This window comes from Marmota flaviventris, chromosome 16 (assembly GCF_047511675.1).
Source record: "Marmota flaviventris isolate mMarFla1 chromosome 16, mMarFla1.hap1, whole genome shotgun sequence".
Taxonomy (NCBI): domain Eukaryota; kingdom Metazoa; phylum Chordata; class Mammalia; order Rodentia; family Sciuridae; genus Marmota; species Marmota flaviventris.
In genome coordinates this window covers 20,935,053-20,962,932 of record NC_092513.1, presented here as the reverse complement: position 1 = coordinate 20,962,932, position 27,880 = coordinate 20,935,053, and positions in this window count along the sequence as shown.

Here is a 27,880-nt window from a genome sequence, read left to right as displayed (position 1 = left end):
CCCAGCTTTATAGCCCAGAAAGTTACACAAAGGCGGGTTACAGGTAACAGAACTCTGACAAGCATCACACTAATGGTAGTTTACATTTTTTGCTGGCCCCAACATCAGAATTTATGAGGACCATTAGAGCCTCAGAGAGGGTCGTTGTCTGGCCAGGGAAGGCCAATATTTATGAGATGTCACTAAGTTTCAGAGAGGGCTGCTATCTGGTGAGAGAGCCAGGCATGGGTGAGTTCAAGGCATGGGCAGGCATTCCAAGCAGATTCAGAATTTGCAGTAATTTATAGTAAAGCCAAAATTATCTTTTTCATGGCTTTGTGGCGAGATTGCTCCCAATTTTAAGAAAAGATCAGGTTGGGTCTATCATCAGAAACAATACAAGGGTTTCATTTGTCACTGAATCCATTCAACACTACATTGGAGGACTCATTTATTTTAATAAGAAAACAACAATAACAAACAAGAATAAAAAATGGGAGGAAGAGAAGAATGAAAAGAACAAATAAAAATTGAAGATCTTATATATATCTATACACCAACAATGTCCATAGCAGCGTTTTTGAGATAATCAAAACAGAAAACAACTCAAATGTCAACTAAGAGAAAATAAAAGAATTGCAGTGGAATCCTACAATTGCATTTAAAACAAGAGTGAAAAATGAACTACTGGCATGGGCAAAAAGATGGATGAGTCTTAGGGACAACAAAAAAAATGCTACACACAAGAACCCATGAATTATGATTCCATTTATATACCATTCAACATCAGACTGAACTATTCCATGGCAAAAAATTATGATAGTGGTTACTTTTGAGGGATCTTGAGTGTTAGGCAGCACAAGAATGCTTCTGAGGTGCTAATAATGATAATATCTCAATATGCGCACGCGTGCGCGCACACACACACACACACACATCACCTTTACATATACTGTCACAAGGTATTTATTCACAGTATGGGGGAGAGGCACAGAATACAGGATTATAATTGTTCGTTAAAATAGAGTTTCTAAGACAGTAAGTAAGAAAGTATGGCTAGTTTGAAAGCCATTTGAGTAGCATCATCTAATTATTGCAAGTATCTTCCCAGAAGCAATCAACTTGTGTCTCAAGATGGCACACATGTCAATCTTGCTCCAACCTCCAAAAATGTTCTCTGCAAGTCTAGAAACTGTTTTGTCTCCTTTGTTCCTATTACATAATCCTAGGCCACACTCTTAGTCTCAAGGTTGTCTTTATCACAACAAATTCCTTTCATATCAGGGCTAATAATGTATGCCCGCCATAGAGTGGTGAGGTCATGGACCACTCATTTCAAATCTGTTTCAACACTCTCTGAATGTGTGATATTATGTAAGTTATTTAATGATCTGGACCTTAGTTTCTTCATCTAAACAGTGGAAAATACTCAAGGTGATTTTAAGGATTTTTAAAATTTTTTCATTAAATTTATAGTTAGCTGATACATCAAAACATAAAAATTGTACACAGAGTACTATGTAGTATTTCAATACATGTAAACATTATATAATGTTTAAACCAGGTTAAACATACATATCTCAAAGATTTATCAGTTCTTTAAGACAAAAACATTCAAAATTTTTCCTTACAGCTTTTTGGAATACACAATCCATAACTGTTATCTCTAGTCAACCGACTGTGCAATACCATACCAACACTTCTTACGCCTAACGGTAAATTAGTACCCATTGAGCAACCTTTTCCCATCTCTCCATCTCCTCTATTCACCCACCTCCTGATAACTACCATTCTAATCCCCACATCTAGTAGATCAATTTTTGATTACATTTATAATTGAGTTCATATAGTACTTGTCTTCTGTCACCTGGCTTATTTCACTTAACATAATGATACCTAGTTCCATCTGCATCGCCACGAATGATAGGTTCTCATATGTTTTATGGCTGAATGGCGTTCAATTGTGCACAGGTACCACATTTTCTTTATCTACTCATCAATTGAGGGACACTTAGGCTGTTTCCATCTGGGGGGCTTCTGTGAATAGTGCTCCAACAAACATGGGAGTGCCACTGTCTTTTCAATATACCGATTTAATGTGCTTTGGATATACATCTCATCAGTGTGATCATTGAATTGTATAGCAGTTCTCTAATTCTCTGAGGAGCATCTGTACTGGTTTCCATAATGGCTATACTACTTCATATTCCCCCCAAAGGTGTGCAGTGGTTCCCCTTTCTCCACATCCTTGCCAGACCTTGTTATCTTTTGTCATTTTATAAGAGCTATTCTTACTGGAGTGGGGTGGCAACTCATTGTGGTTTTATTTTGCATTTCCCTGATGATGAATGATGCTGAACATTTTCCCATACACCTAATACCATTTTATATGTCTTCTTTGGGAAACTGCCTACTTAGATCTATTGCCCATTTTAAAATCAGATTTTTGCTTTTGTTTTTGCTATTGAGTGTTTTAAGTTCTTTATGTATTCTACATATTAACCCTTTGTCAGAGGAAGAGCTGGTAATATTTTTTCTCCCAGACTGTCTTTTCTGATTGCTCCATTATTCATATTTTGATCTGGATAGTGAATTCATAGATGTATTCTCTTTGTAAACATTCATCAAGTGGCACCTTAAAAATGTGTATATTTTATTGTATATTACAATCAATAACAACATTTACCAAACAAAAAAGCTTCATCTCCTTCTCTTTCAGTGGGCCATGTCATTTCTGGGGTCCCTGACCTAAAAATACCAAGACATTCTGATTAAACTGCCTGTCTATGCACCTACTGTCTCCTGCCTTATCGAACTTCCTTGGAGAGTATGTTTGCTTTCCTGTAATTAATTGCCTTCCAATCTTTCCATCTGCTCCCTTGCTGACTCCTGGTCCTGCTTCTCTTATATTCTTGTTATAAACACAACTTGGGCTAAGTAGAGGCAACTGTAGAACAACTGCTGATCTTTTAGATGAAATTTTTCTAAAAAGCATGAATTTTCTCCCAATCCTCCTAGCAGAATAACAGCCATAGTCTCCAAGGAGAAAGTTCACTTCAAAGTGCTCCCAGACCAATCCAAATATCAGTCCAGCCAGAAGAACACTTTTACACAGTACCAAGCACATTGTGGGCAATTTATAAATTCATATTGGCTAAGCCAGTGCATTTGTTGACTTAATAAAATTTTTTTGAAAATTCTCTCCTTCTTGTTTCATCTTGTATCTTTAATGCTAGGGAACTTTTCATTCCTCAGTTCCAGTTTATTCAAGCTGCAGTATTAACTAGGGACTTTGCCACAGGGGGAAAAATGTAGTAATTATGCCTGTATTCCCGTTAGGAAAAACAGCAATCACTGCATTTTACATTTAGCTGGTTTAGTTTACTTTAAATTTGCCTGTGTATTAAGAACTACGTCTGTTTCTAATTCAACTGGGAGAAAGGGAGGTGACAGAAGGAGAAGTTAACAGGAACACAAAATTATTCAATTAAATTGTAACTGTGGAAAAGTACGGCTGATTAGAGATGGCAAAGTCATTCCGGGTGAACTCATCGATTTAACCCAGGGAACTGTGTGCCTGGGCACTAATTTACTCTGATAAAATGTTACTAATAAAATGATGGATCTCAAATCTAATTCACTACGCCCAGCACATCATAGTGAGACCCTCAGTCAGGGAAATTGCAGACCCCTTACTGTCTCATTATATCTTTGGAATCCGCAGGCCCCAGTGAAGCAAAGCCTGTAATGGAATTATCACAGCTTGCCGCCTCTGAATTCCCATTTACGCCTCCTCCTTCAGTGTCCTATCCACATACTAATTACCTGCATTCTCCATTTCATTTAATAATAATCCCAAACAAAGAAGCCCATCATTAAAGGAAAGAAGTTGGGGGTGAAAGGAAGAGAAACAGACAGGAGGAGGTGGGTACTTCTGTAGTAACCAATCAGGATTTAGTCAACTTGGACCACATGCCCAGAGACACAGCAAAGGGGGAGCCAACTGTTCACAAAGGCAAATAAATACATTTCTAAAATTAATACTCCTCTGAATTGAGACAAAAATTGGCCTCTATTTCTATTAACTGTAAACTTTCAAAACAGCTGCAAAGACCACCCCAAGAGAACAGTGAACTGTTCTTTTTGTACGCGTACCCGGCACTTTGCCTGCAGGCTCCTTGAGCCTGGTTCAGGCTGGGATGGGAATGGTGCCTGTGGATCTGAAGTCAGTTCTGCCTAATGAACACCGAGTTTAAAGCATTTTCAACACGGGTCAGCATCCCCCTTAGCAAACTCTTACGTCACGTGTCCATTCAGCCTAGTCTGCCAGTTCTGGGTTCTTATTTTATGTCCCCTATGAGCTGAAGACAGGTCCTGGGGTGCAGCCTGCTTAATTGACATTTTCCATATTCATGCCAATTGCCATTCTCAGAGATGGAGCATGGTTGTTTTTTTTTTTTCTTCTTCTTCTTTTTCTATTATATCTAAGCAGGCTTTGTATCCACCAAAGCTCCCCCATGGCCCTGGGCTCAGTAAAAATTCTCTGCTTCTTAATAAGTTAATTTTTCCTTATTCTTCTTCCAGTATATATTTAATTCTCCATCCTTGAGTGCTTCCCGGGTTTCAGGCCTTTTGTCTCATGAACAGATGTGTTCTCTCAGCCAAGTCTCTTCTAACTAATGTTTAGTTGGATAGTTTTGAGTTTTCATCTTCACCTTCTCAGGATAGAGTCCTCCATGTTGTTATCTCCTCTGTCTTACTGAAGCTTACGGACAATTCTTGACCTACTGTGTCCAAATTCTTGAGGTAGTGAAACCCAGGCTAAGATCAGGGCCTCTGCTTCTCATTTGCTTAGTGAATGTAGGTAAGTGTCCTTTATATTTCCTTGAAATAGACTCCTTGTTATATGATCCAAGCACATTGAAGACAAGTAACATACCATCTCTGCCTATTCTAGACCAAATGTTTGTGTTCCACCAAAATTCATATTTGGGAGCCCTTACCTCTGAATATGACAAATTTGGAGTTTGGGGGAGGTAATTAGGATTATATTAGGTCATGAGGGGTTTGGTCCTTATGATGAGATCGGTAGCCTTTTTTTTTTTCCCCCTGGTGCTGAGGAATGAACCCAGGGCCTTGTGCATGCAAGGCAAGCACTCTACCAATTAAGCTATATCCCCAGCCCAAGACTGATAACTTTATAAGAAGAGGAAGATATACTTCACTCTCTTCACATGTTCACATCAAGGAAAAGCATTTTAGGATACAAGAGAGAAGGCAGCCATCTTCAAGCCAGAAAGAAAGCTCTCACAAACAATGAAATAAGCAAACACCTTTCTCTTGACTTTCCAGCCTCCAGAGCTGAGAAGAAGTGAATGTCCTGTTCAGCCACTCTGCCTACTACATTCTGAAACAGCAGCTCATCCTGATGAACACACTGCCTGTGTTCTATATATATATATATCATAACAGAGTACTTGACACTAGGTAATTTATAAATGAATTTGAAGGTTTTTTTCAAGATGGCAGAATATCAAATGTCACTTTCCTGGCTGCTTTGTGTTGTGAAACCAAGAAAGCAGATAAGCAGCTTCTCAGCAAGGTAGGTGAAAAAGGTGGGGGAAAACTTTACTGGGATTTAATACTGGACATTCAAAGCAGATCATGGACTCAGGAGTTTGGATATAATAAGAAAGAAATCCCCAGTGCCACCACTGCTACCAGGGCCAGAATAAAGAGCCAGAGTGGTCCCTTTGCAACCAAAGTAGAGAGATAAAGGAAACCCATGTTTTTAGGAGGCCTGAGGCATGTCTGGGTACAAAGAAATCAGAGATCAAAGACACTGCACGACTAAACTGAAAGGCATGCTGCACAGTATCCTTGTTCAGGAAAGAAACCTCATATCTCTTGGCTGCTACAGAGGACAAAGGAATGAACCATCTTGCAGCTGTGATGCAGGGGCCAGTAACTAGAGGAATTGATTCTTGGCAAACCAACCCCAAATGAAATAAAGTGCACTTAAGTGACCAAAGAAAATAAAACATGGAGGGGGGTTTACACAGGAGAATACTGATCATAGAAACCCACCCAACTTCCCCCCAGTCCCTCCAATCCAGCTGCTTGCACATCCAGCTGGGAGAGATGCACCTGGCCAGGAATTCAAAAGGGTAGGGATGTGTGGGATTGAGTTTCGAGATGGAACCCAAGAGCCCAGAAAATATGGGGTCTGCAAGGGGACTAAGAATTGGCTCTTCCTCTGCAAGAGTAGAATGCAAGGGAGATCCCTGGGGTCCAGTATACCAGGGTGGACCAGCAACTGCTGGGCCTTGAGGTGCACTAATTTGAAATCTTCAGAACAATCACGATTCAAGAAAGAACCTAGAAACCATCTAAACCTAAACCCTGCCTCCAGGAGTTCCACCAATGGGATTCCCTCTTACACTCCAGCAACCCCACCCTCTTAGGGTATAGCGGACATCACACTCCAGACCACAATAGCTAACACTGCTGAGAGGCGAAGCCAAGAACCATTTGATCTCCAATGGAAACAATTCTTTAACTTTTGATCAAGATCTATTTAACGTTTTTTTTTTTTTTTCTTTTCTCTGTTTAATTGTGACCTGAATGGTTCATGGACACTTATGCATAGTCATATTTTTTTCTTCCTTTCTAGCATGTCTGAAGCAATTAGTTTTCATGAATCACCTTTTTGAGGAGTAGAATATTTGATTAGTAAATTTTGGTTTTCTTTTAAATTCCTTTATTTTATTTTTAATTTTTAAAATTTTTACTTTATATTTTTTTCTCTCACTTATCTGTTTCTCTTGATTCTCCTTCTATCTTTTCTTCTGCTAACAGCCAATCTCTATTATACTCTTTTATTCTTCATTTAGTATTTTTCTTCTATTTTCTCTCCTGCTCACTCATAATCAAGACATCCTCTATCAGTCTGTTCTTTCCCTGTCTACCAATCAAAATCATAAACTCTTTTCAAAATTACTATTATATGGGGAATAACTGATAACATCATTTCTATTTATTATGACAATTAACATTTTAGATATCATAGATGGAACTATTTGGTTTAATACTATATAAAAATTGTTTACACTGGTTGTTATTATTTGTATTCCCCTAAATTGTAAGGTACCGGTAGTCTACAGAGACACTGTAAGTCCACAGGTCCACTGCCTTGGATCCATACTTCTAGATGGGAAGATACACAAACAACATGGAAAAAAAAGGAGGGGGTAATGAATCACCCCAAACAAAGATGCTCCAATAATAGAATCCATTGACACCACAATGGAAGAAATGTCAGAGGAGTTTAGAATGTACATAGGGAAATTGATCCAAAAGATAAAGGATGACATTAGGAATGAAATAAAAGAGAAAATACTGGAAGTGAAAGATCACTGCAATAAAGAGAGAGATTCAAGCAGAAAGCCTTTAAAGGAACCAATAAACCAAATTAAAAATTCAATGGAAAGAATCATGAACAAACTAAACCACTTGAAAGACAAAGTTTCAGGTAATGAAGACAAAATACATAAGCTTGAAAATAAAGTTGACCATGGAGAAAAGATGTTAAGAGACCATGAACAGAACTTCTAAGAAATATGGGATAATCTGAAAAGAGGAAATTTAAGATTAATCAGAATACATGAAGGCTCAGAGATTCAAACCAAGAAATGCACAGTCTTTTCAATTAAATAATATCAGAAAATTTATTAAAACCTTAAGAATGAAAAGGAAAAGAAAATATAGGAGGCTTACAGGACCCCAAATATACAAAATTACAACAGATCCACACCAAGTCACATTGTTAGGAAAATGCCTAACATATAGAATAGAATAAGGATAAAATTGTAAAGGCTGCCAGAGAAAAATTGAAAGGTCCCATTTAAAACCAATCCACATCTCAGCTGATTTCTCAACCCAGACCCTCAAAGGTAGGAGGTCTTGGAATAATACATAGCAAGCTCTTAAAGAAAATAGATGCTGGCCAAGAATATCAAATTCAGAATTGGTAATAAAATAAAAACCTTCCATGATAAACAAAAGGTAAAAGAATTCACAACTAGAAAGCATGTAGTACAAAATGTACTCGATAAGAGATTTCACAAAGAAGAAATGAAAAATAACAGTGAAAACCAGCAAAGGGAGGAAATACACAAGAATTGTCAATCAAAGAGGAAATTAATTCAAACAAAAAAACAGAAATAAATCAAAATCATAGGGAATAAATTTCTCCAAAAGAACACTGAATGTGAATGACCTAAATTCGTCAATCAAAAGACAAACCGGCTGATTGGAGTATAAAACAATACCAATTATATGCTACCACCTCTAAGAGACTCAACTCATAGGCAAAGGTATTCACAGACTGAAAGTAAAGGATGGGGGAAGTATACCATTCAAATGAATCTCATAAACAAGGAGGGGTTCCTATCCTCATATCAGATAAAGTGCACTTCAAGCCAAAGCTAATCAGAAGGGACAAAGAAAGTCATTTCATACTGCGTAGGGAGATATACATCAATAAGACATAACCACTGTAAACAGTGAGACCCAGAGCAACTAGGCAAAAGAAAGAAATTAAAGGAATACAAATAGGAAAAGAAGAACTCAAACTATCCCTATCTGCCAATGACATGATTCTATATGTAGAAGACCCTAGAGCTACTCTAGAAGAAAAAAATTAGGGATTAAATAAAAAATTACTTAAAGGCAAATGAGAATAGTAACGCAACTTATCAAAATCTCTGTGACCCTATGAGGACAGTTCTAAGAGGAAAAATGATTTCATTGAGCTTATTCATTAAAAGAATAGAAAGTCACCAAATAAATAACCTAATATTACATTTCAAACCCCTAGAAAAAGAAGAACAAATCAACACCAAAAGCAATAGAAGAGACAAACTCAGAGCCAAAAGTCAAGGAAATTTAAGCAAAAAAAAAAAATTTTTTTTCAAAAAATTGACCAAACTTCTATTCAACATAATCCTAGAAACTCTAGCCAGAAAAATTAGGCAAAAGAAAGAAATTAAAGGAATATAAATAGGAAAAGAAGAACTCAAACTATCCCTATCTGCAAATAACATGATTCTATATTGAGAAGACCCAAAAACTTCACCAGAAAACTTTTATAATCATAAAACAATTCAGCCAAGTATCAGTGTATAAAATTGACACCCATAAATCAATTTCATTCCCATACACCAATGATGAATCAACTGAAAGGGAAATTAGGAAAACTATCCCATTCACAATAACCTAAAAAAATACTTGGGAATCAATCTAACAAAAGAGCTAAAAGACCTCTGTAACAACAACTACAGAACACTGAAGAAAGAAATTGAAGAAGATCTCAGAAGATATCTTTCTGGAAAGATCTCCCATGTTCTTGGAGTGGGATTGGGAATTAATATTGTGCTATACAGATTTATCTCCCATGTTCTTGGATAGGCAGAATTAATATTGTCAAAATGCCCATACTATCAAAAGTGCTATACAGATTTAATGCAATTACTATGAAAATTTGAATGCTGCTCTTCATAGAAACAGAAAAAGCAGTAATGAAATTCATTTGGAAAAATAAGAGGCCCAGAAAGTAATTATTAACAAAAAACATGAAGCAGAAGACGTCACAACATCAAACCTTAAAAACCTTCTCAGCTAGTACAAAATGGCACAATACTGGCACGAAAACAGACATGAAGATGAATGGAACAGAATAGAAGACATACAAACCCACATAAATTCAGTTATCCCATACTAGACAAAGGTACCATAAACATACATTGCAAAAAAAAAAAAAAAGATAGTCTATTCAAAAAATGGTGTGGGGAAAACTGGAAATCGAAATGTAGCAGAATGAATTTGAACCCCTCTCACCCTCCCTGCACAAAACTCAAAATGGATCAAAGACCTAGGCATTAGACCAGAGACCCTGTGCCTACTAGAAGGAATTGTGTGCCCAACTATTCATCATGTTGGGTTAGGAACCAACTTCATTAGCAACATCTTAAAGCACAAGAAGTAAAATCAATAATCAATAAATGAGATTGTATCAAACTGAAAAGCTTCTTTAGAGCAAAGGAAACTATCAAAATGTGAAGAAAGAGCCTACAGATTGGTATAAAATCTTTGCCAACTGCCCCTCAGAGCATTAATCTCCAGGATAAAGAATTCAAGAACTTAACACACACACACACACACACACACAAATAATCCAATCAATAAATGGTCAAAGGAACTGAACAGTTTACAGAAGAATAAATACAAATGGTCAACAAATATATGAAAAAAAATATTCAACACCTCTAGCAACTAGAGAAATACCAATTAAAACTACACTGAGATTCCATCTCACTCCAGTCAGAATGGCAAGTATTAAGAATACAAGTAATAATAAATGTTGGTGAGGATGTGGGGGGAAAGATACATTCATACATTGCTGGCAGGGTTGCAAATTGGTGCAACCACTCTGGAAAGCAGGATGGAAATTCCTCAGAAAACTTGGAATGGAACCACCAATTGACTGACACACTCACTTCCCAGCATATACCCAAAGGACTTAAAATCAGCATACTAGAGCAACACAGCCACATCAATACTTCTAGCAGCTCAAATAACAATAGCTAAGAAATGAAACTAAAGAATATGTGGTACATAAACACAATGGAATATTACTCAGCCATTAAAGAAGAATGAAATTATAGCATTTACAGGTAAATGAATGGAACTAGAGACTATCATACTAAGTGAAATAAGCCAATTCCAAAGAACCAAAAGCCAAATGTTCTGATATGTGGATGCTAACACACAATAAGGGGATAGGGGAAGAAAGAAGAGAAGTTCATTGGATTAGACAAAGGGGAATGAAGGGAAGGGAGTGGGATTGGGAATAGGAAAGACAGTACAATGAATTGGACATAACTTTCCTATGTTCATACATGAATACACAACCAGAGAAACTCCACATCATGTTCAACCACAGAGTGGAATCCTAATTTGAATAGTATGTATAATATGTCAAAATACATTCTACTGTCGTGTTTATAAAGAACAAAATTAAAAATAAGGAGCATCCTGACCTAGAAAAAAAAACCCACAAATTTATTTCTCATAGCTCTGGAAGCTTAGAAGTCCAAGATCAAGGTGCTGGTGAGACCTTCTTACTGTTTCTTTATATGGGAAGAAGCAGAAGATCAACTAACAGCCACAGACTCTTTAAATTGGCATTAACCCATTCATAAGAGAAGATTCTCTCAGACATGCATACTCCCATGAGGCTCCACTTCCCAATGCTATAACAATTTATTAAATGAAATTTAAATCAATTAAATTTCAGTATCAGTCTTGGAATGTACCAGAGCAGTACCCAATGCCTCTTGATATTCTGTGGATTTTTTCAGTTCTGCTTTGATCTGCAATCTTACCCTAATATTGCCTGTGGAAATTGTCTTTACCAGAGTGTGTGCTGTCACTGGGGCTGCATAGATGATGGGCTTCCAGGAGGGCTCGGAGGAGTCTTCAAGCATCATGACTATGCTTTTCTGTAGAATCCAGCAATGATAAGGTGTGACATAATCTGATTTACTCAAGAAAAGCGGCAGGGAGGACAATTAAAGCACATGAAAGCTTCCTATATAAGAACAGGTTGTTTTGCCCTATAACCTTGGTATGTGATGATGAATACGCAAAGAGTTATCTGCTATTCAAGCCACAAAGAGAGAGCCGGCTCTGTTATCTGCTAAGTAAGCAGATTTGATGTGCAAGTAGAGGCTCTCTCTCTGCTTCTATCCCCTTCCCAACTGCACATCTTCCCCACAGCAAGTCAGTGTATGTCAGGAATGGAAATACCCCCAATGCCAAATGTCTAGTATAAGTCCATAAATCCCTCAAACACCTTATCCTTGTTTTTTTTTTTTTGGCAAATATTTTCCTAATTTCAGATCCTTTATCAGTGAGATTTTATAACACACGTTTTCTTGTATCTACCAATACTAAAAAAAAAAAATTATTTGCTATAGTCAGATTCTTTAGAGAGGCTTCTTTAAAAATATCTAATATTTATCCAAAATCAAAATCTCTATCTCCCTGTCCACTCTGAACAATTTTATTTTCATATTAAAATGGCCATCATTTATAAAGATCCACTGTGTCCTTGGCCATGGATTAGGTCTCTCCATATGTAATTTAATTTCATGTTATGATTAGCTTATAAATTGGATGTAATTGATCCTCAGTTTATAGATAAGACTAACAAGCATATAATTTTTTTAAAAAAATCTATTAAGCAATACTGACAGTGTATGAACCAAGACCTTGCTGGCTTCCAAAATTATGTTATTTCTTTTATTACAGTTTTCAGACCTATGTATATACCCAGGGATCTTCTTAGAAGCTTATCATTCACACTCCCAGGACTATGCCTCTAGAAATGCCAACTCAGCAAGTGTCTTCATTGGCCCCTGTTGCTACAACAAAATACCTTAGACTGAATAATTATAAACAACAGAGATTTATCACAGTTATGGAAGCTAGTAAGTCTAAAATCAAGGCACCAGTGATTCGGGGTCTGGTAAGAGCTCACTCTATGCTTCTAAGATAGCACCTTCTTAGTGTGTCCCCACGTGGGAAAAGACAGGGGAGGGTGGCACAGCTATCTGAAGTCTCTTTTGTAAAATCCTTAATTCCATTCCCCAAAGGTCCAACCTCTAAACACCACAATAATGGGGACTGAATTTCAACCTGTGTCCTAGAAGGACAAAAACACTCAAAGTTCAGCAATAAAATGGTGGCTTATTTAATATTCAGTAGTTCTAGTGCAGGTTATGTAAGAAGCCCATGCTAATAAATTCACTGAACAGCCTTTAACGTTTCTCTTTATCTCTCTATCTAGTCAACATAGTGAGGCATCTCTCATAAATATATCGTTTTGATTTCCACTAAAACTATCCAAGTTCCTCCCTATGATCTTAGTCTTTGGCTATTGAAATATTCTCCCAATAGACCCCTTTACTACCCAGCTCTCACTAATTCCACTCAAGCTACTCTAAATCACCAGACCAATCTGCTCATGGAGTACCTCTGATCTTTGTCTCTACAACTTTCTATAGCTGTTAAAGAAAAAATAATAATTAACATTAGTTGTCAAAGTAAGGAAGGCTTCATTCAGGATCACAATGCTAGAGTGACCACTGCTAATGGAATTTTGCAGTGGGGGAAAGAGATTGGATTCAACTCAACATCATGGACAAGTGGAAATGTACAGCTGAGGAGCAGTGTGGGAGTCAGTGGATAAAAATTTACTGAAAGGATGCATCTGAGACAACAGGGATTCTTGCTAAATACTGGCGAAGGTGATCAGACATTGTCATGGGGTTGGTGGAGGATGAGGAACCTGAGCAGATATTGAGGGTTATTGGCTACCAAGAGTTGGGGACTCTTGCTCAACTGACTTAGAGTTCTTTGCTAAAACTGGATTATAAGGAAGTACACAATGGTCCTATGAGAAGGTTCAGAACACTGGCTAAATTTTGATCAAAGAATCTTCATCATAACCTAGAAGTTCAATTCTATTTCAGGTTTTCCAGGTTCTGACTCCAGCCTTCTGATATTGTCCAAGATGAGCTCCTCCCATTCTTCTTTTTCCTAATCTGATGGAGTCAGTTTCTCCCTCATGCTATTTTACCACATTATAGTTGGTCTCTTCCCATCTCCCTGCTTTTAGCCTCTTCCACAGGCACCTCCTTGGCATACCACTGCTGTGTGCCTTCCCCTAGGATCATTCCGAACTCAAAAACCTTCAACATCTCTAATTTCTCTTAGAATAACATTTACCTTTCCTCAACTCATAACTAAGGCCCTGTACAATCTGTTTCCCATTTATGTTCCTACTCATCTCCCACTAAAACTGTAATCTCTACTCACTGCCACCCAAACTCACCTTAAAACAGCCTACTTTCATCCTCATATTCTGTCTCCTCATGTGAAATGCTGGTTCCTGTTTTGGGTCAATGCAAAGACCTTTCTTTTTAAATGGTAACTTCTAGCATAATTTTATTTTCTTTTATGAAACTTTCCCAGAACCACAGTGGCCTTCCATTCTCTGAACTCAGATTTTCTGCTGCCTTTGAATATCGAACACATTGCCTGGCCACATTTCTTACAGTAATGTCTGTATTGCCATTTAATCTTTCAGATTTAAATATATGTATATATAATATATATATATATATATCCTTTTTATATATGTATTTATTTATATATTTATAAATATACAAATATATATTTATATATATATGTAATATTTCTATTAAAATATTTATAATATATATTTATATAAATATATGTATATGTGTGTGTGTGTGTGTGTGTGTGTATATATATATATATATTCTCCTTTGCTTTAGTGATCTGGGTATTTTAGGGAAATAAACTTTTTTGGTCCAGATAATCTGAATAATAACTTCAAGTCACTGCTTACCTTAACTGACCTAGATTTATAACTTAAGTTTTAGGTGATGGCTCAACTTATCATGTGTTTATCATGTGTAACATAACATCAACCTAGTTACCCCCTATTCATCTCTGTATAATAATCTCATTTGTGATTTTTCTTATTAAAATATTAGCTGTTAATTTCCACCTGTAGGAAGTACAGTAGGAGACAATGTCTCTGCACTTAAAGAGATAATAAGTACCCTTATCTCAGACTGTGTGGCTCTTTTGAACTTCTATCATGTCTCTTTAAACTTATCTTCAATCTCACTTTCGACTTATATAATTGCCTTTTATACTGAAGGAACAAAGTCATGTCTAATAGGAATGTAAATTTAAAGCAATATAACACATTTTGAATATAGACTACAATAGAGTGTTCTAAAAGTTGAGGTTATGCTCCCAGTAATAATTAAAATTTCTCTCTAGCAAGGTCAATGATGGGAATAAGGCTCTTTGGAATTCCCTAGAGAAGGAATAAAAAAGGATAGTTCTAATGTGAATGCCAATGACTTCTGTGATGTTAAGCTTAATTTGATCATTACGACATCAGAGAATTCATAAAACCTAATTAATTATGGGAAAATTGATTTTTTATCACCAACAATATGACTCAATTTCTTGGGACAACTAGTGTCTATAGTCCATGGAGCCCTAGTCACCAAATGCACCATCTCAAACAATGTTCCACATCATAATTGATATCAAGGGTCTAAAGGAGGATTGTTTTCTCTTTGCCATAATCAAATGTCTTTGAAGAACATCTCAGCAATTACATGGACTTTGATATTTACAGTATAAAATCATTCACACAGTTTTTTCCATAAGAAAATTGATTGTATTTTAAGATGAGATTTCTGATTATACCAGTATATTCATTCTACGCCATTTTTCTGGGACCAAATCTCTATCTAGCATAGGAATTATATTTGAAAGATGTTAGAATCTCTGTGTCAGCATTAGGAGCAAACAGCCATCATCTTCTTCTGATGTGAATGAACTCAGCTTTCCATTCATCCATACCCTTGTTCTGTTCCTCCCAGACAGCTGGAGACTAGCCTTGACCTCTACTTGCCCTGGCATCTCTTCAACATCCCTAACATCTCCTCCTGACCACTTGGAAATAGAGTGACTATTATCTAGACATCCACTGTTCACTTTCCCCCATTAATTATGTTATATAGCAATGTCAGCTACTATACCACCACCAGGAAAAAAAAGAAAATGAAAGCAGAACAATCAAATAAGGGCAGAATTTTACTTCTTGTTCTTGCAGATTCCAAGAGAGGCATTCCTATTGAATGCACTAGCATCTCTCCAGAGATTTGGGAACCATGATCCTCCCATCTTGTGGATCCACCATTTCAACACTCGCCTTACAAGGGGTACTGTGCTTTGCTATATCAATTCTATAGAAAAGAGAGGGTGGAGATGATGTGCCTCCTTCTGAATTTCTATATTTGGGAGTGACACTCATCACTTCTGGTCATACCAACTGATAAGAACTAGGCATGAGGCTGTAGCTAGAGGCAAGATAGCTGGGAAGTACAGACCCTAGTTGGATAGCTGTCTTTTTCAAATAATTCTACACTGTTGAAAGGAAGGCATTCACAAGTTACTAGAATACTTTTCTCAAACTTGACCTGTTGGCTATCCTAAATGTTTACCCTGGCCTGTCTTCCACAGTCTGATCTATCCTATTGTTTACCAAGCTGCTTATTTGAATCACTTTGGGTGTGATATGCCCTAGCTTAAGGACGGCATTCATTAAGAATTATGAAGAAAAAAATCATTACCTAAAAAGCATTTGAAAAGAGAATGGTGTGGTGTATGTGCATTGGGGAATTTAATCTCATCAAAGCCATAGAAATGTAGTAAGGAAAGGACCGAATGTAAGTTTTCTAGTAACTTGTATGGGAAGCGAGGATTGAGATACAAGTAAACAGTGAAATAAAGACAGGTATGCAAGTTATTTAGTTATCTAAACAGTAAAGAGTACTTAAAGATACAATTAAATTAAATGATAATTTGAATATATCAGAGTTTCCTAATGTGTATTATTCCTGATTTTATAGCCCATTGAAATCTGAAGTAGAATATTTTTATATATTTGTATTCAACTAAAAATATATGACAGTATGTGTGGCAGAGAGGGAGACAGAGACAGACACTTGGCAAGGGAGGGTCTGCTTAGACCTTTAGGTTCATTTAATAGGAGATAATGATGCTAATTCAACACCAAGATCAAAGTGGAGCTATAAACATTATTCACTATATATTGCTGACCCAGGAGCCCCTCACATGACAGAATTTGAGAAGTGATCATTAGGAGACCTGTCCCATTCCCAATGTACACCCTATTTTACACCTTCATTTCAAGGAATTACAAAGAAGTTGCTAAAAGATAAGCATCAGAAGCTGGGAACGTAAATCCCACAGCTAATTTGCAGTGAGCACGTGGTAAATAGTGCTGTAAATGATAGAAACAGGAAAGGGAGGCATCAAACCAGAGCCAGCACCCAGGCTTCTGGGAAAATGTGAATGATTCTCTAAAGCGAACACCAAGAATGCTACGGAGATAGATCATACTCAAGAGCCAGCCTCAGAAAAGGCTGAAGAGAAGAGTGGAGAAGCCTTGGGAAGGGGAAAGAATCAAGTAAGTCCCTTCCCCCAGAGTATAAATAGCCTCATTGCCATCTTCCACAATAGGGATAGTCTTCTCCCAGGTGACCAGAGCCATTATCCCCTTTCTTCTTCCTCTTGATTTACATAACATCCTTGACTCAACTTTATTAAGACTTTAATAAACAGAAAATTATTATATCAAACATGAAGTCAATAAAATGAAAAGACCCTGAAAATACCTTTGTAATCCCAGTCTAAAATCCTGTACCCTTCATCTGCCATCTTTGATGTTCATCCCCCCCTTTTTTTTGGTGCATAAAGAATTTCAGGGGCACAATTTTTACTATGCAGATAATGTAAAAAAGCAATCATTGGAAGATATTAACTTTCGTTCTCAAAAACCTTCATATAGACTACATTACAAGCTACAAAGTGGAGCTGGGGTGAGCAATCACACATAGTCACACATGGACAGAAAGCTCAGAACTAAGTGAATAGCCATTTTCTTCTGAACCATCACTGCCTACAACTCCTAGATCCTGATTCGTTTTTTCAATCTCTGTCTCCACTAAACTATGACCACAAAAACTCAAGCCTAATGCATGTGACATTCTCAGGGCTTCCATGTCTGTAACCTTCTTTAACATCAATGGAAGAACATAGCTCAATTTCCTCTTGCTTCTCTTTTCTTCTATTGCTTTTTTTTTTTTTTCCTCCCCTGGATGATTGACAGTTCCCATCAACTTCTTCCACTGACTTCTAGGATTATGAAGAGACAATATTACTGGTGCCCAAACCATGACCTAAAAACCAAAAGCTGGTACTGAAAGGTTCTAGTAGCTCATTAAGAATCACTCATAAGGAGTGCCTCTTTGAGCAAATTCCATTTAAACTAGAATGCACATCATACATGCAGCATATTTTCTACATTTACAAATGATGAGGAGGATTAATCAGAGATAATGCTAAGGTTTCCCTTATTATTCAAGTGTTCACAAATAAATGACATTATTATTCATTAAAATTGAAATTTAGATAAGGAGCATCCCCCACTTACAACTGAACCTTAGCCAAGGAGGTCATAAAAGAAGCTGTCAGAATTCTGAAGTTATTCTCAATTTAAAGCTGCAGAGAAAAGTAATTAGGTGGAATAGAAGCTATGGCTTCAAAACAAGGATGGATAGTCATTTTAAATAATAAAATGTCAATATATGCAGAAAATTGAGACTTCACAAATAATAAACAGTGCTATTTCCTCCATGAATTGTGGGGCAACTATTATAAATATTGAAATTCAACAATACATCACCAGAACTCTCCTTTATTTTAGCTACTTTCACCTGGTAATAAATAAAAATTATATTTGTTGGCTAAAGCTCAAAGAAAGAGAAACCCTTTGCCCTTTCTTTTCTTTTGATGAATTTGGTTCAGGATAAGAATATCAAATTACATGTTGACAGAGAAAATAACTTGGCATCCTGAAAGACCAAAAGATGTTAGAAACATAATCACTGCAGCTTCAGCACCACATGCTGTATTGTCAAAAGGAGTTGGGGGATAGATCCCCTAAGACCTAAAATCTGAACAGGTGATCTTGCCAATCGAAAGATGGATCTGTGTACATCTTTGGAATGGCCTGTTTTTTGTAGCCTGTTTCTAGTTTGCTTTTTTCTTTTTAAAGATTTTGTATTTATTCATCTATCATCTTTGATTTGACCATGCAGATGGATGAGATTTTTCTCCAATAATCTTGGCAAAGAATAGTCATTAGTATTTGTTGACCGATTTCAAAAGTTACATCATTACACTGTTTGCCAATGTGGAAATAAAAAAAGAAATACCATGACAAAATGTGCAATTATTTTATGTTTATAGCAAGTAAGAGTTACCACAGTGTATGTAAATATTTTTAAGTCTTATATTTTTTGCTTCTAATGGAGGAAATTGATGTTACCGGGTGGGCTGATTTGTCAACACAGAACCAAAGTTGTAGAATGATCCATCTGTTGGTGCAAAAGCTGTCAGTCTGCTGGGACGCTCACTGGCCATCATTATCTAAATACTGCCACAGCATACCTAAATTCAGTGTTAAAATATGTTTTAAGTACTAGAATTGTGAAATTTTTGTTTTTGTTTCTACTAGACCTACAGTTTTTTGATGTGTGTTGATCAAAGTTTTCAAAACACACAGACATCTGTAGAAACTAAGGTATCATCCCTTTCTCCTTAGTGACAGCTAGGAGAAAAGTGCTTAGCCCCTCCATTAAGGCACAAGTCAGCTCCAAAATTAACTGTTCACACCAAGGAAAGGGAATGAGAATCTATATCCCCAAAGTTACACGGCCAGACTGCAGCAGAGAGATCCTGGCACCCAGAGAGGGACAGCTGTATTACTAGCTCCCTGGCTGGAAAGAGAAAGGAAGAATGTTACAGAGGAATAATGTATATCACAGAACAAAGATTTTCATTCCAACATTAATTATGATGCTGAATGGGAGACAGACCAAATACGTATGGCCATATTAAATTTAAAAAATACTAATATTCTGGTTTTTAAAAAAATTAAATAGTGCTGCATTGCTCAAAACTGATTTATCTTTATTCCATAACTCTTCTCTGTTCAAGGAACACTAGAGCCAGGTCAACAAGCTGACTCTTCGTGCACACTTACTCTTAGCAGCAATGAAAATCCAGCCTGGGAGGGCTTTCCTTTGAAGCCACCCTTCCGCACCTAAAAAAGCAGGACTCTCCTTCCACTTGCTTTTCCTGCTTTCTGCATTTTCCCCATAAGCAACAATAATAAATGCTCTCTCTGAAAGGTCCAAACCCCTTTCCTAGGAAGTAACAGCTGTATTTTGTGTGGGTCACACACACACACACACAAAAAAAAAAAAAAAAAAAATCAGGCAGTGATAAGTAACATTTTATTTCCTAGCTAACAGATCTGATAGCACTAAGGTGAAAATTGTGCCTGCAATTCAACATTATCCAAACAGGACTAATGGGCATAACCATAGCTTCCAAGGGAATTCCATCCTGGCTGTGTCCCAGGGAATGTTCAAACCGGCCACCTAACTGGGTAAGTCAGAAACTTGTGCACCATTCAGTATGTCTCCCTCTCCTGGCCTATTTTTCTAATCAGTCCCAAATCCTATCAATGACACTTCACAAACACTTCTTGTCACTCCCTGTTTCGGAGTTTTTTTATTGGCTCAATCCTTATTTACTCTATGGAGCATGTCAGCAGCCTCAACTATCTTGGTTTTGTCTGTTTGTTTCATCTCTTTGCAAATTCTGAATCCTTCCTCTGCATTTTTACTGTTTCAGAGATCTTTGCTCTGTATTGTTCCTTTGTTCTGCCATTCAGCATACAATCTGATCCAAAACTTTGGAACAGATTTGTAGCTTAAAATAACCATCCTTATTTGCTCATGATTCTGCAATCTGGGCTGGGCTCTGCTGGGTGATCTTTCTGAATGCATTATCTGGAGGCGCTCCTACAGCCACTGTTATCCAGAGGTTGATAGGAAATGGGAATCTGTGATGGCCTCACTCTCAGGTCTGGCCTGACTCTCAACTGGAAGGCTGGAACACCTGAAGTCTGGCTAGGCACCTCTCTTTTTTCCATTCGCACACATGGCAGGGTGGTGGTATGTGTGAATTGTGCAAGCACGTACATGCTTTAAAAGGTAGCCGAGGGCTAATTATTTTTAAGATAGCTTCTTAAGGCCTAGACCTTTCTTTAGTTAATGGAACTCAGGTGCATAGTTTTATGTGCTCTTTTAAATATCATGGTCTTAATATAAGACATTTGAGGAAACTGTAGTTTGAAAGTCGGAGAACAGAGAAAGCAACAGAAGAAATCAATTTTGAGAATTCATAAATGATACAGAAAAAAACAAAATTATTACTATCCTCAGAGATAAAAAAGTTCCATTTTTTTAAAAGTCTGATAAATATTGTTTTAAGAAATAAGCAACTCAAGATGTGTATTAAAAGGTAAAATCAAGAAAATAGGCCAGAAAAAAATTCATAAGGAAAAAGGAAAGAAAAAAGAAAATCAGAGGATCAGTCCAAGAGGCTCAATATCCATGTGCAGGGGTCCTAGAAATAGATGTCAAGGATAAATAAGAGATCATCAAAACATATTTAAAAATCCAAAAATAGAGAGCTTGCATAGACATGAAATATCCTCAGTAAAATGAATAAAATTAAAATACACAAAGGATATTGTTGTGAAATTTCATAATATTAGGGACAAGAAAAGATCATATAAGCAGTTGGAAAGATGGAGAATAGCAGAATCATATAGGATCACTTTTCAAAATATCAGTGTTCCTGAAATTTATGAAAAGCAAAACCTCTTCAAAATTCTGAGAAAATAGTTTTTAGTCCAGAACATTTTTGCCCAAGACACTGTTAATGAAGACTGAGGGTAGAATAAGGGTATTTTAGGCATAAAAGACTTTCAAAGTGTATTTCTGATTCTTGAATTTTCAGGAAGATATTAAAAAATAGGCAACCAAAATGTGAATATAAACAATAAATAAATAAAAACAGGATCCAGGAAACAGAGAATCTATCACCTGAAACAGGCTAAGGGAATCAGGAGGTTGATAATGAAAGGAATGCACCAGATACAATCTATCCGGTGTCTACAAGCCCATCTATTCAGACAGAAGTCAACAGGAAGACTAGAACGGAGACTCTTGTGGTTTTTTTTCCAGTTTAATACAACAGAACATATAGTGTTTTAATACATTGACAGGAAATTAAACTAGTGTTAACATGTCAAGAATTAGGAAAACAATCAATTATTAACTCTGAGCAAGAAAAGGATGTTGCACAGGGAAGAAAAGGTAATGTCAGCATACTCCACGTCTCATCCAGGATTAGAGTTTACCTACGTAAACACTTAATATTATTCTAAATATTTACCAAAGTCATGATATAACTTATACTGAGAGTATAGGAGACAGGGACTAGAAATAACACATATATGGGTTAGGGAATGAAAGGATAAAAGAAAGCTGAATTCACATATCCTATAGTAAAACGGAAATAAGTAATGCCTAAAACCAACAGGTCCAAAAGTAACAATACGTATAGGCATGGTGTTCAGAAATACAGAGGCAAATAGCAAAACAATCAACCCAAACGATTTAAAGTGATTGCTTTGGGAAGTGGGAAACAGTGGTGGCAAGTAAGGGATGTTTTTCATATCAAGCCTTGGAGAACTACCTATTTAAATGCATAATTTTTAATAGAAAGCAGACTGAAACAATACTAACCTCTGGAAATTCACAGGCATGGATTCCACCTTTACTTTCTCTCTCGTTGCAGACATTGCTGTAGGCGTGGCAAACGAAGCTTGAAAATACTTCAGTTAATTCTTTTGTAGCCATTAAATTACTGAACATTTTCACTTAGTTTGGCCCTTTTCTTCTCTATTCCCAAACAATCAGTGTTCAAAGGATATATATGGAGCAAACAACAAATGACTTTCAAGTGACAGGTTGTATTAAAATAGGGGAACTGGCTGATAAGGCAACAAGTGCATCAATAAAACTATGTACTTGGCAACTGATCCAGATCTCAAGATCAAGCAAATGTACTGCCCGTCTTTGATTCTACCTCCCACATAAAATTGCATGCAATGAATGGTCAGAGGGTTATAACTATCCTGGGGGAAATTACTTGAAAAAAATAAATAAATTCCACATGGTGTGGACCAAATTGTTTTATTAAATTGATTGGTGGTGTGATGGTGCCTTCCATTCATTGAAGGGAGGTCAGATTTCTCAAACCCATGAAAATAATTTAATTTCTCAAACCTAGATGAAAAAGAGAAAATGGAAGGTGGCTATCCAGGGCACAGGAGAAATTTGTCTTTTTCCAACTCATTGTCAATGTTGTCCTGCTTTGAAACAATGTGTTTTTGATTCTCATGTTTGGATGGCATTTCTGCTTAGGGAATCACTCACATTTTGATCTTTCATTCCTTTTGAGACAGTCGGTGACAAGTGCTTTTATAAGTTACAGTTCTAACCTTTTTAGGATTCTGTTATTTGATTAAAAAGCATCAAAGATCTGCTGTCTGGCAGTGTTTATTGCCTGTAACAAAGCAATCAGAAATGCAACCAAGGAGTAATTTGTAAGGGGTTATGGATTCATTCACAACAAATATTTATTGTTACTCATGCAATTCCATACTGAAAATGAAATACACCAGAGATCTGTTTGTCATCTTCTCTTGAGGACCATGACACTCAACTATACTATAGGTTGAAAACAATTTATAAAGATAGCATCTGGCTCCTTGAGAGATTCAGACCCCTTGAATGAGATCCAGTGAACCCTTGTGCAGTAAGCTGTCTGCAGGGGAAGTGTGGTGTGGTACTCTACATAACACCTTCCTCCTCTTAAACAGTGCAGTCTACTGATGCCAGGCAGTCCCCTGGATCATTCCATGGGTCCAAACCATGTTATAATATCACTTTATTACTTTTCATCTCTGTGTGTTCCATTTGCACTTATTTGCAAAAGTAATGGTGTTGATAAAGTTTCAGCACCTGACCATGAATTAAAAGACAGTGGCACCAACCTGCTTTAGTTTACCTTTTAAATAATTTCTCTATTGATGTATGATTCATTCAATTCAGACAATTCATATAATTCATTCAACACATACAATTCATTCACTGCAAGTGTACAATGCAGTGGTTTTTAGCACATTCACAAATGTGTGCAACCACAACACAATAAATTTTAGAACATTTAATCACTTCAAAGATAAACCCTATAACTTTCAAGGTCTCGCCCCCGCTCCTAAACCCTCCAGTCTGCCTCAGCTCTAAGCAATCATTGATCTATTTTGTATCTCTGTAGTTTTGCTTTTAAGGCATTTCATGTGACTTTCTTTCATCTAGCACAATGTTTTCATATTTCATGCATGCTGTGGAATGTATCAGCACTTCCTCTCTTTATATTGGTTGATAGTATTCCACTGAAGTCTCCTGCACTGGAGATTTTAATACTATGTTCTCTGCAACTGTCTCCAACACTACTCCTATCACTTTCTGCCCAAATGCTATCTAGTCTCGAAGTTTTAAATCCTGTCATCTCTGGGCTGGCAATCTTAGGATTTCTATTTCCCTGAGCCTGATAACCTACCTGAACTCCAAATTCTTAGTCACCATCCCCCCTTGGGTACCTAACAAGCAGCTGAATCTTAGCAAGTCCTAAAGATAATCTTTAGTTTCTGCTCCCAACTTGCTTTGCCCCCAAGTTCCCCATTAAAGTCTGTATATTTTGGAATCATGTTCAACTGCTTTTTGATTCACTTCTTACCTTCCATCCTCCTGAAAGGGGACAACATTTGTATAAATGTTATGACTTCTCATCACATCTACTGCCCCTGCCCTTGCTTAGGTGACCATGATCTTTTACCTGGATGATGGCTCATCTCTGCCTCTATGTCTAACCACATCCAGTGTTATTTCCCACAATGTGGACAGATCAGGACCCTCTTACATTGGCTTCCCCTAGTCTTCCAGGTACCACCTGATGGTACCCCTGCCAACCCCTTGTTCTCATTATCCCTTCTCATTTCCACCAAATCAGTGAGTTCAACCACACTGTTCTCTTGCTGTTTCTTGAACACTCCCACCTACACCATATGAGGGTCTTTGTACTTGGAGTTTCTCACCTCTTCCAATATACGTCCTTTTTATTTCCTCATAGCTCTGTCTCATCACCACTTGTCAGATTACATATTTAGGTATTTATTACTTTTCTGTGTTCGACCTTAGACTATAACTTGACAAGAGCAAGCATGCTTTCTGACATTTTGTTTTCCTTTTCCCACCATTATCCCAAATCCTATCATACTATTTGGCATATAGTAGTCCTTAATAAATATTTATTATTTTAATAATAAATCAAATTTAATAAATAAACCACAAATGTACATTGGCTTCCTCTACCTTCAATTTTTCCTTTAGTAAACTGTAGAAATGTTTACCTTTTTTTTTTTTTTTTGGCACCAGGGATTAAACCCGTGGGTGAACCACATCCCCAGAATTTCTTTTTAAATTTTGGAGACAGGGTTTTGCTAAGTTGCTTAAAGATTCTCTTCATTGCTTAGACTTGTGTTGAACTTGTGAACTTCCTGCCTCAGCCCCCCAAGTCGCTGGGATTACAAGCATGGGCCACCTTTTAAGGAAGCAGGAGATGTGACTCACTACACGTAGACTTAGCTAGAAGTAAAAAAGAAAGGGGGACACTTCAGGAGATTGTGGAGAACTAGGCTGTGACATAAGGATTAAAGGTTTGACTTCCTGCTATTGTTTGGTTTGGGGTTTGGGCTCTCAAAGGTCAACTGGGAAAGAAACTAAAGAATATGGTAGTGAATTTAATTCAAAAGCAGATGTGATGAAGAACTTTCCCTGGGGAGGACCACTGACTACTGAAAGGCAATTGTAACAAAATAAAATGCCCTTAAAACAACCTCATGGAGTAGTGGAAAGAGTTCCAGAGAATTCTTCTCAGTTCCACTGCAAATGAGCTGAGCACCTTTGAATCAAATATTTCATTGTAGTAGTGTTTCAGCAAATATTTGCCTGTAAAATGAAAGTTTTAGCCTCGATAATCCCTATGGGTTTTTAATAATTTTTTAAATTATTTATGCATGACAGTAGAATGCATTTATGCACTTTGATATATCATACATTCATGGGGCATAATTTCTCATATTTCTGATTCTACATGTTGTAGAATCACATTGGTAATGTAGTTTATATATATAAAGTAATAATGTCTATTTTGTTCCACTATCCTTCCTATCCCCACATCTCCTCTCCCCCACTTCCTTCACTCCCTTCTACCTAATCTAAGGTAACTCTGTTCTTCTCTAGTGCCCTCCTCTTATTGTAAATTAGCATCAACATATTAGAGAAAACATTTGGGCTTTGTTTTTTGGGGATTGGCTTATTTTGCTTACCAGGATATTCTCCACTCTATCCATTTACTGGCAAATGCCATAATTTCATTCTTTTTGTTAATTTTTTTTTATTTTTTTTAAATACATGAAAGCAGAATGCATCACAATTCTTATTACACATATAGAGCAATTTTTCATATCTCTGTATATAAAGTATGTTCATACTGATTCATGTCTTCATATATTTTGTACTTTCGATAACAATGTCCATCACACTTGTAGAACTAGTAAATGAATTCAGCAAAGTAGCAGGTTATAAAATCAACACTCATTCTTCTTTAAAGCTGAGTAAATATTTCATTGAATATATATATATATATATATATATATATATATATATATATATATATATCACATTTTATATATATATCACATTTTCTTTATCCATTCATCTATTGAAGAAACCTAGGTTGGTTCCATTGTTTAGCTATTGTGAATTGAGCTGCTATAAACATTGACATGGCTGCATCACTGTAGTATGCTGATTTTAGTTCCTTTGGGTATAAACTGAGGAGTGGGATAGCTGGGTCAAATAGTAATTCCATTCCCAGTTTTCTGAGGAATCTCCATATTGCTTTCCAGAGTGGTTACACTAATTTACAGTCCCACCAGCAATGTATAAATTTACATTTTTCCCCCACATTCTCGCCAACATTTATTATTGCCAGTATTCTTGATGATTGCCATTCTGACTGGAGTGAATTGAAATATTAGTGTAGTTTTTATTTGCATTCATCTAATTGCTAGAGATGAATATTTTTTCATATATTTGTTGATTGAATATATTTTTTTGTGAAGTGTCTGTTAAGTTCCTTAGCCCATTTATTGATTAGGTTATTTGGGGTTTTTCTGTTAAGTTTTTTGAGTTCTTTATATATCCTAGAGATTAATGATTTATCTTAGACACATGTGGTAAGGATTTTCTCCTAATCTATAGGCTTTCTCCTCACATTATTGATTGTTTCCTTATGGTTTCTTAATGTCTTCTTTGGGAAAAAAAAAAGCCACTGGAAAATAAACTTCACTAATAGCCATGTGGTTAAATTTGATTCTGTACACTTAGGGAAGTGGTATGATAAGGAATTCATGACTTCTGATTTTAAAACAACACACATAACAAATCAGCTCAATTCAAACATACTTACTAAATAAAGTTATTGCTATTGAGGATAGCTGTAAGACAGGGGGTGATGAGGTATTTCATGGAGGCCTGGTAAGTCAGGGTTTTGTTTTTTCTCTGCTCATTGTCCATGACATACAGAAATGTGTGTCTTTTATTGTCCGCCTCTCCATGCAAAACTGGCTCCACTTAATGAAATAGGTTTACAACTCAGCTGATGGGCAGGTAACACATGCATCAATAGAAGGTCAATTAGATACAGTTAACTCAAGATTAATCCTGTTACCAGTCCAAATTGACACAAGTGGATAATCTGAATAAATCCTATAGGTAACAGGGTTTAAATACTTAGAAGCAAACAAGCTCTAATTTGGAATATCAGGACATAATTTACCTCTGCAAATATAAAAGGAAAGAAAGAAAGAAATGGAAACTCTCTTTGCCTGAAGAACATTCCTTTTTTTTTTTTTTTTTTTTTTTGCAAATTCATGTTTTTGTACGTATGCTGCCATCACCATAGACAAGAAATCCAACTAATTTAAAGGCCAGCTCTCATTTTCCTCCTCTCAGTAATCACTCAGCCATTGCCTTCCCAGCAAAACTCTGTGCCAAGAATGTCTTTCCTGTAAGCAACATTTTTTCTA